The sequence below is a fragment of the Gymnoscopelus braueri genome, assembly GCF_963280865.1.
Source record: "Gymnoscopelus braueri genome assembly, chromosome: 6".
NCBI classification, from domain to species: domain Eukaryota; kingdom Metazoa; phylum Chordata; class Actinopteri; order Myctophiformes; family Myctophidae; genus Gymnoscopelus; species Gymnoscopelus braueri.
In genome coordinates this window covers 24,493,094-24,507,363 of record NC_137607.1, presented here as the reverse complement: position 1 = coordinate 24,507,363, position 14,270 = coordinate 24,493,094, and the positions used below count along the sequence as shown (strand labels likewise).

Sequence of the window (14,270 nt, the reverse complement as noted above, 5' to 3'; positions counted from 1 at the left end):
TCTACATTTTATTTAAATGCTAATATGTGTTTGGCAGATTAACACTGCGGAGGTGCTGCAATATTCTGTCCCGTTTGATTAGGTTTTGGGACGGGATATTAAGATTCACTGTACAGCAGTGGCCCGGGTCTCTGTGATATGATTGCTGTGGAATTACTTGGTGATAAAGTGTCACACTTTTAAAAATATGCTTTCTCCAAATGCATAAATGGCAGGGAAGTTACACCGTCAGTCAGATTTGTTATGTGAATGGCTGGGTTGTCCTTTGGCTGGTGCTAAGGAAGCTTCCACCACCATGGAGACTGGGGTTCAATTCCCCTGCGGTGCATCCGGCTCGGCCGGGCGCTCCGACAAACACAATATAGGCCATGTGAAGCTGGCAGTGGAGGGTGTTCTCTGTCGATGTACTAGTGACTCCTGACTCCAACCTGTTCAGCAGGGAGGGGTAGCATGTTCCTCTGCACACATTACGCCCTCCTGGTGAACCTCCTCACTGTCAGGTGAAAAGAAGCGGCTGGTGACTCCATGTGTATCAGAGATGACGCCAACACCAAGCAGTAGGGGGTAGCAGTGACAGGACTATGGGGGAAAATGGCATAATGACTACAAAGGGGGGGGAAATTATCATTAAAATAATTGCAAAACTAAAAGAAACTAATATTTTGTTGGGGGCTTATAATAGTTAATGTGATTACATTTAAAGTTCACTGAGAAGATTGTGTGCACATCTTATGCCTGTATTTAGGTGTTAAATATTATCATTAGCCAATGATTTTTGTATATATATATGTTCCTTTTGTCTGTCATTATAATATTTGCCTGATGAAGACCTAAAAGGTCTGCATCAGTAAATAAAAGTAAAAAAAATGTTTTTGGAGCTTAAAAACAGTGTGCGGATGTTTTTATCTTCTTCTTGATTACATTTAAGGTACCACTAAAGTGAAACAAGTTCTGTCATTTGTTTTTCTGAAACTGAAACAGTCCAATGCTCAAATATTTTGATGCATTTTTATGCCTCACATTTCTTTTCCAAAACCCAGCTCTATTTACTAATTCTAATGGGGGTTAGCTGATATAGTGAAGAGGTGGAAATGTCATTAAAGTTAAATATTGCTTTCAGTTATTTATGGCAGTTTTATTGCACTTAATTGAAGCTGTAAAACCAGTCCTGCATGAATAAAAGGTTCCATCTTCATCTGACAGCAGTAACCTGCAACGCAATTTCTCGTATTATGTAGAGAATATTGGACACAAATGATTTGTGGTACAATATAGCATTCCGCATGTGGGTGGACCTGGATGCCACATGGTTATTTAAGGCAATATTTCTGCAGGCATGCACATTGATCCTCAAGACAAAATCAATATAATATAGAGTGCAATGAAGAACAAAAATATATAAAAGATAATGTTAGTAAAAATGTATAAAGGCCGGAGACTATGTTTCCACTCTGTGTATGATCCATGTGTCTGTTCATCCATGTGTCTGTGAGCAGCTCTCCGCAGTGCTGAACCAATTGATTGATTGATTACTTCTCCTGGCACTTTTCTTTTCATATTTTGTGTATGTTTTTTGTATTGTTTTTACATTTTGTGCTAAACAAATCGAATGAAATCAAATACACAGAAATATAAACAGCACGGGGTGCAGTCAGACATTTGAGCTAAAAGGATAACACAAAAAAGTCCTGGGGCCTTGTTTCCATTGTGTTTCCGATCAGCATAAAACTTTGCATGGACACTCCCAGTAGGCCAAGGAAGAACCTCTGCCCCAAAATGTTTCAAATTGGCATCATAGGGGAGCTATAACAGGCCACTTCATGTCTTGGCCTATAACTCTTCAACTGTAAAGACAAGATTTTATTCCCTGGATCCCTTGGATCATGACGCAACTTCTGATCCAGCCATTTGTGCCATTCTTTTGCAAAACACACTTTTTGCTACTACTCCTACAGATTTTGTCCAAACGTCACGCAAATCGGTATACACATTCTCTCCGAAGTCATGTGATCAAGATGTATCGGTCAGATTTTTCACATTCCATTCTGAATTGGCTATGATGACTGACTTCCAGAGTTTACAGGCCCTGGGTAGGCAACCCAGCCTGGAAAGGGCGTTCAGAGAGCGCAATTTCTAGTTGATACTATAATCCTATATTAAAATTGGGCATGGAACAAGGACTGACAGATACAGAGAATTCCACATATGGGCATATCAGTCGGATCAGGGGTGCAACGTAGGTGTTCGGGCCACCCGAACCTCTAATATATTAAAATTGGCTAATGGGTGGTGGGGTGGGCATGCCTGCCGGCGGACCACCACCCGTCTCTATGACTCAGACATAACCATATATAGAGTTCACTATAACTCAGACATAACCATAAAAGGTTCACTATGACTCAGACATAACCATATATAGTAGGGGTGTAACGATACATTTTAACAGCGATTCGATACGCATCACGATACATGGTTGACGATACAATACATGGACGATATTGGTTCATTCATGGCGATACGATACGATTCAATGATTTAAATCGATACAGTATCTATTTAGCAAAAAAAAATCTGTTTGAAACATGAGGATAGTGTAGGTTTTTTAAGAGAAAAATGTATTATTATGGATATAAATAAGTAAACACTAACAGTGATTCTCTGGCAAATATATGGACATTGTATTATTGATTATTTGCATTGCAATACGATTCGATACGATACAAAGTCAAACGATACGATATTTTGCTGTTTGCATATCGATATAGATCGTTGAAAATTAAAATCGATTTTTCAATGCAGTTACTATATCGTTACACCTCTAATATATAGAGTTCACTATAACTCAGACATAACATATAGAGTTAACTATGACTCAGACATAACCATATAGAGTTCCCACTGCAGCTACACACAAATATGGCATGTGTCATGCTGACTGACAGCATGACATCAGACACAAACAAACAAACAAACAAAACAAACATCATGAGTCGGATCGGCGGTGCGACGTAGGCGTGAGGGCCGTGTAGCGCCCCGAACCTCTAGTTATTATTATAAAAGCCCGCCTAAATTAATTAAGGCCTAGTGTTGTGCCTTACATGGGCCTTAACGATCATTCAACACAAGAGCAAATTAACAGGTGAATATATTTTTGAATTCTTCCTTTGGGCTGAGCAATGTGTTTTTTCTAGGATCCTTTAGGCTGGGCCTCGCTTGACACCACGGCTACTTCAAACGTTTTGAAACCACGGTGAAATTACATTTTCACAGACATATGGATAATTCTACCTTATCTCACTCGCAGCCAGTCTGGACTCGGGAGAGTTAGGTGTCTTTCAACTAGAATCCATCAAAGGGTGCCAGCTGCCTCGGTATCCCGACCAAGTCCCCTGGGGTCAGAGTTTGACAGCCTGGCTGGGAGCCCTGGGGCCATCCTGTACTCCTGCCCTGCAGCCAGGAAAGGAGGAGAGGGGCAGAGAGTGTGGGGAGATTAAACGCAGTAGTCTGGTCTCTTGTGGTATAATTACAGGAGCATCATAAAAGCATCATGAACTTTTTTACACATCTCACAATGTTGCTTATTCACAGACATAAATGCCTGCAGCAGTTGTGGCTTTAAGATATGATGAGCATGGTTGTTATAAAGTTTTGTTGGTGGAGATGCTTCAGCAATGAATTAAAGATAGTTAGCTTCTTCGTTTCTCGGCGGAATATCCAATGTTGTTTTGGTTTGAACTTTTCTCACATTTATCTCCCTAAGTCTTTTGAAGTCTGTAGGCGTCTAGTTGCATGGTGTCACACCTGTGATGTCCAATCCTCTATGTCTATACCATTGCTTCTCTTTCACAGACTAGAAACAGGATGCATTTACGTTGTTTTTCCACTTTCACCAAAAAGAAAGAAGAAAAAAAAAAGACATGGTACTGTAGTTCAAATGAACATTCTCTATATACTGGTTTCCCACTATACTCTCTTTCTGTCTATATATGGCATCATTATCTAGGAGGAGGTACCCCGACAGCCATCCACAATTAGGACCCAATAAGGTGGAAAAGCACATTGTGCTATGCTAATGACTGAGCTTTCCAGCAGCTATAGTACAGTAGCAGCCATGCTAATTAGGATGATTTATATTTTAATTGTTTAGTCCATTTATGTGAGACTCCGTTTATTCGTTCTGTTACAGCTCTCCGGCATTTACCGAGAGCCACGGAACTAGGGCTAGGGTGTGCGGTGAGCTCACAGGGAAAAAGTGAAAGCTAGGGGAGGGAAGGAAAGTTAATTTGATTCATGAGTAGATTTAATGGAAGGAACGCTGAAGCGTGAGGGCATCTATAGTGTACCCCCAGCCACTGTCTTCCATATATACGTTCTCCCCAGCTGTCACGAGCAGTCTGCGGAGAGCAGGAGCGGAGAAGATACTGTTACCTTTCATGCTGAAAGAAGCAGCGAGGCAACGCCATAGCTAGCGAGCTTTGAGGAGGGGAGGCCCCAGACCTCTGCCTGCCTCCAACACACAGAGCTGCCAGCGGTTCATGATCAAACAGACGAATCGAAAGAGCAAGTTCACAATTAGAATCCAATCATCTGCTCAGTGCCTCTCCCTCTCTCTCTCTCTCTCTCTCTCTCTCTCTCTCGGTGTGCCTGTTTTCTCTCTACTGCTTGCCAAAAGCAATTGGAAGACGAAAGATCAGTTAATATGCTCTAATTACCTACGGTCAATACTTTCAAAAATAAATAAATGAATAAAGTTTTTTGCGACGTGTTCATTGTGTATTTTGCACACACGGTAGCAATTATCTTTAACAGATTTTGCATGTGTTGGGTCTGTGTGTGTGTGTGTGTGTGTGTGTGTGTGTGTGTGTGTGTGTGTGTGTGTGTGTGTGTGTGTGTGTGGGTCTGTGTTGGGTCTGTGTGTCTGTGTGTGTGTGTGTGTGTGTGTGTAGTATTCGAATCCCGCAATAATAAAATGCCATTAAAAGCCATTTAATCCAACTCCCTGGTGCCAACAGACATCCCAGAATAATTATACACTCATAATGATGAGTTTTGCAATGCAAAGCATCATCTCTGAGCCCCCTGCTGAATCTGCTTGGGGCCCACCCCAGTGCCTCCACCACAAACATGAGGCATGATTTCAGCTTGAGCAAAAATATTATTTGAAAAAATAGCCAAATAATTAAAATTAAGTAAAGACTGATTCCCACGTGGCCATGTAGTGCATGGACCATAATTATATCTGCAATAAACCCGGTTAACCTGACCTGAGTTGCATGTTGACAAGTCTGTTGAAAGTGTTCTATACTTTGTGTATTGAATCAGTTTTAACCACATGAACCCTAGCGTCCCCTATTCTGGGGGGAACATTCATTGAAAATAGCAGATCGTTTGAATGACGAATTCGAAGACGCACCCGATGTTAAACTTGTTATACCGACCGTTTGTTTTTTCTTGTTGATCTCCCCCCCCCCCATCATCTTCTTCCCTTTTTTTCGTCTATGTAAATAACGATTTGATGGGAACTATGCACTAAAACGAATTTAAACCACTTCTTTACGTCTGTAAACCTGTGATGTGACAATAAAGCTGAAAATTCTGATTCTGATGCTGAGCATGGGAAATCCCTGGCATTGATGAGGCCTTGAGCAATGCAGAGGTCATGAGGTTAGTGAAAGTCATGAACTTCTCAGTGGTGGTGTTTGACACTGCCCCTACTGGCCACACGCTGCGGCTGCTCAACTTCCCCACCATCGTAGAGTGAGGTCTGGGTCGACTCATGCAGATCTCTCAGATGTGTAATACTAGAAGTTCTGCCCGGGCAGAATTCTAGTACCCCCTGTGTGTGTGCGCCAACATACCACCTCCGTGACTAATGTGATGCAACGGGACTTTTGAGATAGCCATGCCCAAAATAGGTTCCCTTATTTGGATACATGCGTGTGACTGGCCGCCCCTGCCGGTTCTCTGAAATTTTATTTTTAAATAGGCTCTGTCATGATTAATTGACCACACATATGAAGTGAAACAACTAAATTCTATCCAAACGATATGTTATAAGTAAATTCCGTGCATCAAAGAAGAAGTTTGAGAGCGTTTTATAAGCGAAAATAAGAAGTGAAGGCACGCGCACCCTGACTCCCACAAACAACAATGGCTGCCGTTCGTCTTTTTTCAGGCTCGAACTCGCCACCTGATTGGCCAGCTTTTGCTGTCAATCACAGAACGATGAGCGACGACGCTGATAGGCTCGGAGAGTGAGGTTGGGTTGGCATGTCCAGGTTGCCATGTCCAGGTTTTGTAAGCGTGAAGTGGGTGTAAATTGGTTAGAGAAAGTGCGTCGACGCATGCGCAGTGCGCAGCTTTGTGTTTTGTCATGAAGCTGGTTGCTTGTTGCTCGCGCACGATCTGGCAACAGCGGTGCATACGCATGCGCAGTGCGCAGTTTTTGACAAACACACAAACACATGAACAGCGACACAATCGGATTGTAGGTTAGATGCTGGGTCTGGGGTATATGAACACAGACCAGCTCGCCTCTAAGTTAGGAATAGACCCTGCCTGTCATCCGCTCAGTCAGTGAACAGTTTAAAGATCCTGAGCAGACCACCTTCATCTGTGTATACATCGCTGAATTCCTGTCACTGTACGAGACAGAGCGGCTGATCCAGGAGCAGCTGACCAAGTGCCGTATTGACACATACAACATCATTGTCAACCAGCTGGTTTTCCGTGATGCAGATAAACCGTGCAGGATGTGTGAGGCCCGGCATAAAATTCTGTCAAAATATTTAGATCAGATGGAGGATCTGTATGAAGATTTCCACATAGTTAAGTTACCGTTGCTGCCCCACGAGGTACAGTACGAGGCACAGACAAGGTCAACACCTCTTCTCAGCAACCATACAGTTATGAACACACAGACACAACCTATTCATACATATTATATGTATGTATGAATGAAAAGTAATTACTCTAAGGTACTTCGGAGCTACATTACTCAAAATCCTATGTACCATGCACATCTTGATTTGGGTTACTCTCTCATCTACTCTGAGCCACTTCAGGCTATCAAAATGTGTTGGGAGGAGGTGAGGAGCATTCAGTTCTGTTGCTGCTGGAGGATGAAATACCTGCTTTATTGCATTTAGTAATCTTCAACAATGGTTTAACTGGGACTGCACCAAATTGCTTTGCCTCCCATTTGTCAGGTAGGAGTTTTTCTGTGTATATTGACGATTATGTCTCCTCCAGCTCTCTCTTTTTTTTATTGATTAATTCAAGCATATGTCCAACAATAACATAAGGATAAACGCAAAAAAGTCAGCTTGAGGTGTGTATGAAGTTATGTAGTGAGATGAGTGTATGTGTAAAGTGTAGTAAGTGCGTGTGTGCGCGCACATGATAAAGTCTTTATGAGTGGGCCTGCCACGCAAGGGTGGGGGGTGCATAAGGTATAAAACCACACACACACACACACACACACACACACACACACACACACACACACACACACACACACACACACACACACACACACACACACACACACACACACACACACACACACACACACACACACACACACACACACACACACACACACACACACACACACACACACCTCCATTGACATGAGGTGTGCCTCAGGGTTCAAGGGTTCTATTCTTTTGTCCATGCTTCTCAAGTATATTTCTTACCATTGTTGGGTGGATGCACAGCAGTATTTCTCATTCAGACCGAATGACCTTAGTAAGCTCTCTACCTTGCAAGACTGTTTAATAGTCAAGGACTGGATGTCATAGAACTTCCTCCAGCTCAACCCTGACAAAAAAGATGTCCTCAATAGGCTCCAAGAGCATTTCTGATAAAATACAGCAGTCTATTGGTCCTTTAGCATTAAATGATAAGCAAGCCTCCAAAAACATATGAATCTTCTTTACAGGAACTTGTGACACAATGCTGTTTCTTTCAATTAAAGTCACTCATTGTGTAACCTTTTCAATTAAAAAAGTGATTTTTGACATCATATTTCACTGGTATAATTTTCACAATCTTTCCACATACAGTAAATGTGTTACCTGGCCATTTCTCTAAATTAATATTTTAGTCATGAGTGCCAGCTGGCTGCGCCCAACACAAATGCACACGCACTCACAGGAAGGGTTTTGGTTTTTTTCTTACATTTTATTTTTTTCTGAAAATGTATTACTAGCAAAGCCAGCAACAAAAAAACAAGCTATGAACAGATGCTGTAATGACCACATACGGAATTATTGTGTCCCCTGGACACTGGGAGATCTCTCAGGGTCTTCTTTTTTTTTTTTTTTTTTTTTTGTAATTAAGGTTTTTATTCCTTTTTCAACAAATAAACATGACATAACATAACAGACAAAAACCAACAACACAACATAACAAACAGATAAAACAACAACATAAAATACTTAAAATAAAACAAAACATAACTAACTAAAGCAGGCAGGCATACCTAAGCTAATCGGACAACACCCCACACCCCTTTATTTATCACTTGTGAATATATGTCAATTGTGTCACTGATCAGTGCGGCAAACCCTTTATATATAGAAAGAAGTAGTCCCATACTAGATGGAACTTCCCTTTAACATTGTTTTTTCTGGCAATCAAATATTCATAGGATGCGGTCTCTGTCATGAGTTGGGTCCAATCTGCCAGCCCTGGTGTACATGAGCTCTTCCAGTTCCTTAGTATCAACCGAGCTGCAGTAATGAGCCCTGCAGTTATCAGTGCATGTTGACCTTTGCTGACTCCTTGTGGCAAGAGTGTGCTATCTCCAAGAAGACAGAACATTGGAGATTCTGGCAATGTTTGCTCTCAGGGTCTTCTGACCAAAGCCTTCTGGCGGTCCTGAATACTAAGGGTGACTGAGCCTTTGCAGTTTTAGCTCCCAAACCAGTTCATTTGAATGGGTATAGGACCTCTTTGGGATCACACCCTTTATAGAATGAGAATGAGAATTTAAGACTTTTGAAATACTCAAATCTTCTAAGTATTGAATCATTATTTTGCTCTTCGCTCCCTCCGACAGAACTGTGGTATTTGAACTCCAGTTCATCTGGAGCCAGTGTTGCCAGATTCTGCGAGAGAAACAAGCATCCAGGTCTAGGAAAACCAGCCCAAAAGAAGCGACTATGGGCCACATGAGTACTTTAACATGTACATCAGCTATTTGAAAATAGCCGATCTACAAGCTCACAACGCGTCGCATCGTGAGCTTGTAGATCGGCTATTTTCAAATAAAATCTTGCGGGGAAATTATAATAAGCAGATCTGGCAAGCCTGTCTGGAGCCTTTATGGTCTTTTCACACAGGGAGCGACTGATGCATCTAGTAATTCATTTTCGATGAGGCGAGCTGGCAGGTAGGGAGGCGCGCGCAATCTGACAAGCATAGCAACAAGTGGGCGCAATCCTGCGAAACTGTCATGTTTGTGCTCATGCATGCACACGCCCACTCACTGCCAGGTTGAAATGTACTTTTTTTCTGACACGATAGTGTCAGTCAGGGACAGTGTGACTTAGGCCTACTCATCATCCAGATTCTCTTTAAAAGGGAAACTTTGCCGATTTTGAACCTAAATCCCATTGTTTTGATGTGAGATCATATAGTGTGTGGGAATGTCTAGGTGAAAAGACATAAAACATAGGGTATTTCTTTCCCACACTATATGATCTTCTCACATCAAAACGATGGGATTTATAGGTTCAAAGTAACAAAGTTTTAATGTAAGCCAAGAGTAAGAACCAGATGCTTTCCCTTGGGATCGGAAGGGTTATTGCTTTCCATTTATTAACTCCACACCTTCACTGAGCACCTTCACTGAGCCAGTTCAAGACCGTCTGAAAGACAAAGGAGACAATAAGCTTGTGGAAAAAAGTCCGTTTGAAAAATGACCTGCTCCTCTCACTGCTGTTCCTGCATCTCCTAAAGTGCATCTCTCAACTCTGGGAGTAAAGGGTGCCTTTGAATTTCATGCCAGTCAGCGACACAATGGCATCTGAAATTTGGTGAGTAGGTGGAGCGGGGGGGGGGGGGAGAAAGGGGAGGGGGGGGTGCATGAAAGGCAGATGATGGAAAGGGGATTAAAAGGGGAGAGGAGAGGAAGACAATGGACAGGAGTGGGCGAGAAAGAGGGAGAGAGGGTGAGATGGACAGAGGTAAAAAATAACTAGAAAGAAAAAGAGAAAGATTAAAAAGAGAGAGGGAATGGAGGGGGAGAGAGCTTGTGTGCACATAGCGGTGCTGCGTCTGCATAATTTAACAGTTCTCATTAACCTGAGCCTGAAACAGGCTCAATCGATAGGCAGTGCTGAGACACAAAGCATTCCAGACTGCTTTGGCTCAGTTCCCCCTGTACAGTGACCACCAGACAAATTAGAAAATGCATTCGCGAGAGATAAACCGGTTGTCCCGGGCCAGGGATCCCTCTTTTGCATTGATTTAGCCCAAAGCTAGTCACGTTTAAATAGAGCACTTTTCTAGATCTGTGGGGTTTATGTTTAACCTCTGTGAACGGGTGCACTAAAGGCATAACACATGCACAGTAAATCACCTTTCAGTAGAATTAAACTTTTAGTCTGCTCGACTGAATAGATGGGTTGGAAAGTAGACTGGGGGGGTGGCGTACGGTGGCACAGGGGTAAAGTGCTTAACCACCACTGTGGAGACTGGGCTTTGATTCCTGCACGGTCCCTTCAAGGTGCAAAGCCGGCAGGGGAGGGTGTTCTTGTTGCTGCACTAGTGACTCCTATGCCTGTTCAGCAGGGAGCAGAACTGGGATAGTGTGTTCCTCCCATGTGTTCCTCCCATGTGTTACCCCCGCGCGGTTAAACTCTAAAATGTCAGGTGAAAAAAACACGGATAGCAATTCCATGCGTATCGGAGAAGATGTGTGGTTGTCTACACCCTAGACCAACAGTAGGGGTTGGTAGTGACAGGAGTGAATGTACGCACATGGGGGGAATTAGCAATGATTACATTTAGCAATTAGTTAAATTAAGTTACTGTATGTGGGGTTATTTATTTAGTACTTCAAATACATGCATGACACTGTCTCTGTTATAAACTGTGGCAGAAACTTGTATCTTTTTTTTCATGATTCAATACTGGACACCATTTAAGTCTGTCTATGGATTTTACAAATTACAAAAAGTATTACAAAGAGCTTGTGCCTAAATTTCATAACTAATGGATCCATTAATCCATTGGAACACAGTTCTTTTTTTAATTATTATTTTTTTATTTTGTATTTCCTGAAAAGTAGCGTTTTTGGTCATACAGTACAAGGTTTCCACCCAACAGAGACGATATTCACATTCAACTACTCCTACAGACTTTGTACAAAACTCACACAAATCGGTATGCATTAATTTTGGGATTGTGTGATCAAGATGGCTATATCAGAGTTTTCATTTCCCCTTCTGATTGGCTACGATTGGCTTCCAAATTTGTGGGAGGGGCCCGCTTTGCACAAAATGTACCCACATTTTTGGGCGGTGTAGCCGCCCCTATAAGTGGGGTTGGGACACCTCATTCTCTGTACTGTGATTGTAAATGGTAAATGGTGCATTTATATAGCGCTTCTATCCGAAGCGCTTTACATTGATTGTGCCATTAACCCATTCACACACACATTCATACACCGATGGCGGAGGAAACCATGCAAGGCACCAACCTGCTCATCGGGAGCAATTAGGGGTTCAGCGTCTTGCTCAAGGACACTTCGACACTAACTCTAGGGGAGCGCCCCAGCCCAGGATCAAACTGGGAACCTTGCGGTTTTCCAGTTCACTCTACCGGGCCACTCTACCCCTGAGCCACTGCCGCCCCACTGCCGCCCCCATGATTGGCTCATTAGTACACCCCTAGCTGTACTGTGATTGGCTGACTATTGGCTGACTCTATTCAGCACTGTGATTGGCTAGCGAGACACATGATGACATTAATAACCTATAAATAGGACTATGCACTTCCAAAAATCATTTTCTTTGGAAGTGAGCTTCCATCACTGTGATGACCACTGTGATGACCACACCGCCCACTTCACACTGGGTGTGATTTTTATCAGACATTAAGGACAGTGGATATACCTCAGTCTAAAAGGTAATATAAGCCATAATATGCATTATTACTCCTGACAAAAAAAGAGATGTCCTCTGTTGGACTGTTATTCTGATTGGGCTAAAATGTTTGAAATATAACCCTCAAGAATGAAACCAAGCCATTTTGATTCAGAAAATACTTTCCAGTCACCAGGGAGGAGCTTCGATCTCTTTTGGGCAGCTCAGAAATATCATTTTCTGGCATATATTGGCTCTTTTTATTGGTATTTCAATGGATACATTGGTCTGATTGAGCTATGCTGTTTTAAACATAACCCTCAAGAATGAAATCAAGTCATTTAGAGGCAGAAAATATTTAACTTTTTCTGTAAAATGAATTTATTTAACCATAGGCCAACCACCTCTGAAAGGCCAAATAACAACGCAAGGGCTATTGTTTGCACATCAAAGAATGCATTAATCAGAGCACTCTCATAAAAATGTAGCAATGGCAGAACACTAAATATTAGCGTCATCTTTGATTTATTTATGAACAATTCTGTCTAAAAGTGGGAGGTGCGTAAACAGCTCTCTCTCTCGCTCTCTTGCTCTTTTTCTCGCTCGCTCTCGTCGATTGTACCTCCACTTCCCTGGTCTCTTTTCTTTATTTGTGTAGGATTGCTATGGGGGGGAATTTGCACTGGCCATTGGAATCAGATCAGTCTATCTGACTATTGATCTCACTCACATATCCTAACTACACACAGAAATCTACCAAGGACCACAATGGAAATAAGTCTGACCTTTATTGTATCTTCTTATCCTTGATGTGTTATTTCAGTGAATGCATTGTATTTTACCTGTATTTATCTTTTTTAACATAGCTTTCAAACAAATCAATCAATCAAAAATCAGTGCTGTCCATGGTACTTTTTACCATTAAAAGGTCAAGGGACGGGACATGGAAGGGAAAACGGACCTTAGATGTAACAGAGTGCAGGGGGCAGGTCCCGGAGCTGAGCTCTGGCCCGCTGCGCCATTGACTAAGCCCTGCTGTTGACTGCACCGCACGACTAACACAGCCCTGGGTAGGCAAACGGCCCGCTTCGGCATTAATTAAGCCCTGCTGACGGCTGCAGCGCACGACTGACACAGCCCTGGGTCGGCAATTCAGGGCCCATCCTAAACGATCACAACAGTCAAAGTGCAATATTTTCACTACTAATGTGGTTTTGTGTTTTCTGTAGTTTGCCTCAGAACACTTATCTCTTCGCACATACAGTACACGTTGGTGAAAGAGCCAGTAGAAGACCACTGTCCTCACTCTAGAGTTAAAAGCTAGGTTTAAATCTTATATCCTGGTATATTCTAATGATAATATATTTATGCAGAATGTAAAAAAGAAAAAATGCTAGGAATTATACTTGTCTGCAACTGCAAGGAAAAGACAAGAGACAGAGAAGAGAAAAAGGAGAGAAATTGTGAGAATGGTAGAATTGAGCAAAATAAAAGAGAGAGAAATAGAAAGTGGGAAGGAAGGAAGGAATGAATGAACAAATTAACGGAAAAATAAAACAATGGAGAAATGAAAGAAAATACAGAGAAAAGAAGTATGATTTGATGTTGCAGAGCTACAGCTCAAATGGACCATGAGGGGAAACTTCTGGGTTGTGGCTCCTGGAGGATTTTCTCCAGGTCATCAAGCACCTCATCAGGCAGACACAGCTCTACATAGAGACACAGCCACACACTGTGATCTCTTGCACACATGGGCTCCTCAAAGCTGGATAGCCTTCTAAAGCTGGATTTATGCTTAAATATTTATTATAATATTATTCTCCTTTTTCCCTTTCTTCCTCCCTGCCCCTCTCCCATTTTTCCTCTTCTCTCCAACCATATGTGTGCCCAACAAACAAAATAACAGATTTTGTAGCTCTTTGTGACTATAAAATCTGATTTAATTTACATATCACTCCCTCACACCTGGTCAAAATATATGTTTGAATTCAGTTGAAGAAATGTGGACTGGTTCAGGTGTACTTTATGTAACTCAATACACACTTGGGCAGTATCAAGTGGACACATCGAGTGCAAGATGAGATTTTTTTCAGTATTTATAAGAAACTCAACATCTATCTCCCCAATGTCTGCTTTCCTCTACTAACCCCCTGTCAGTGAACACAGTGTCTTCTC

At 42.1% G+C, this 14,270-nt stretch overlaps 1 pseudogene across 1 annotated transcript; it reads left to right on the top strand.

Moving 5' to 3' along the window:
• Positions 1-295: 295 nt before the first annotated feature.
• On the top strand, positions 296-10,398 carry LOC308086854 (ATPase GET3-like; annotated as a pseudogene). Its single transcript has 5 exons — positions 296-404; positions 3,305-3,517; positions 5,613-5,800; positions 6,497-6,905; positions 10,301-10,398. The product of its transcript is annotated as an ATPase GET3-like (transcript).
• Positions 10,399-14,270: the final 3,872 nt, after the last annotated feature.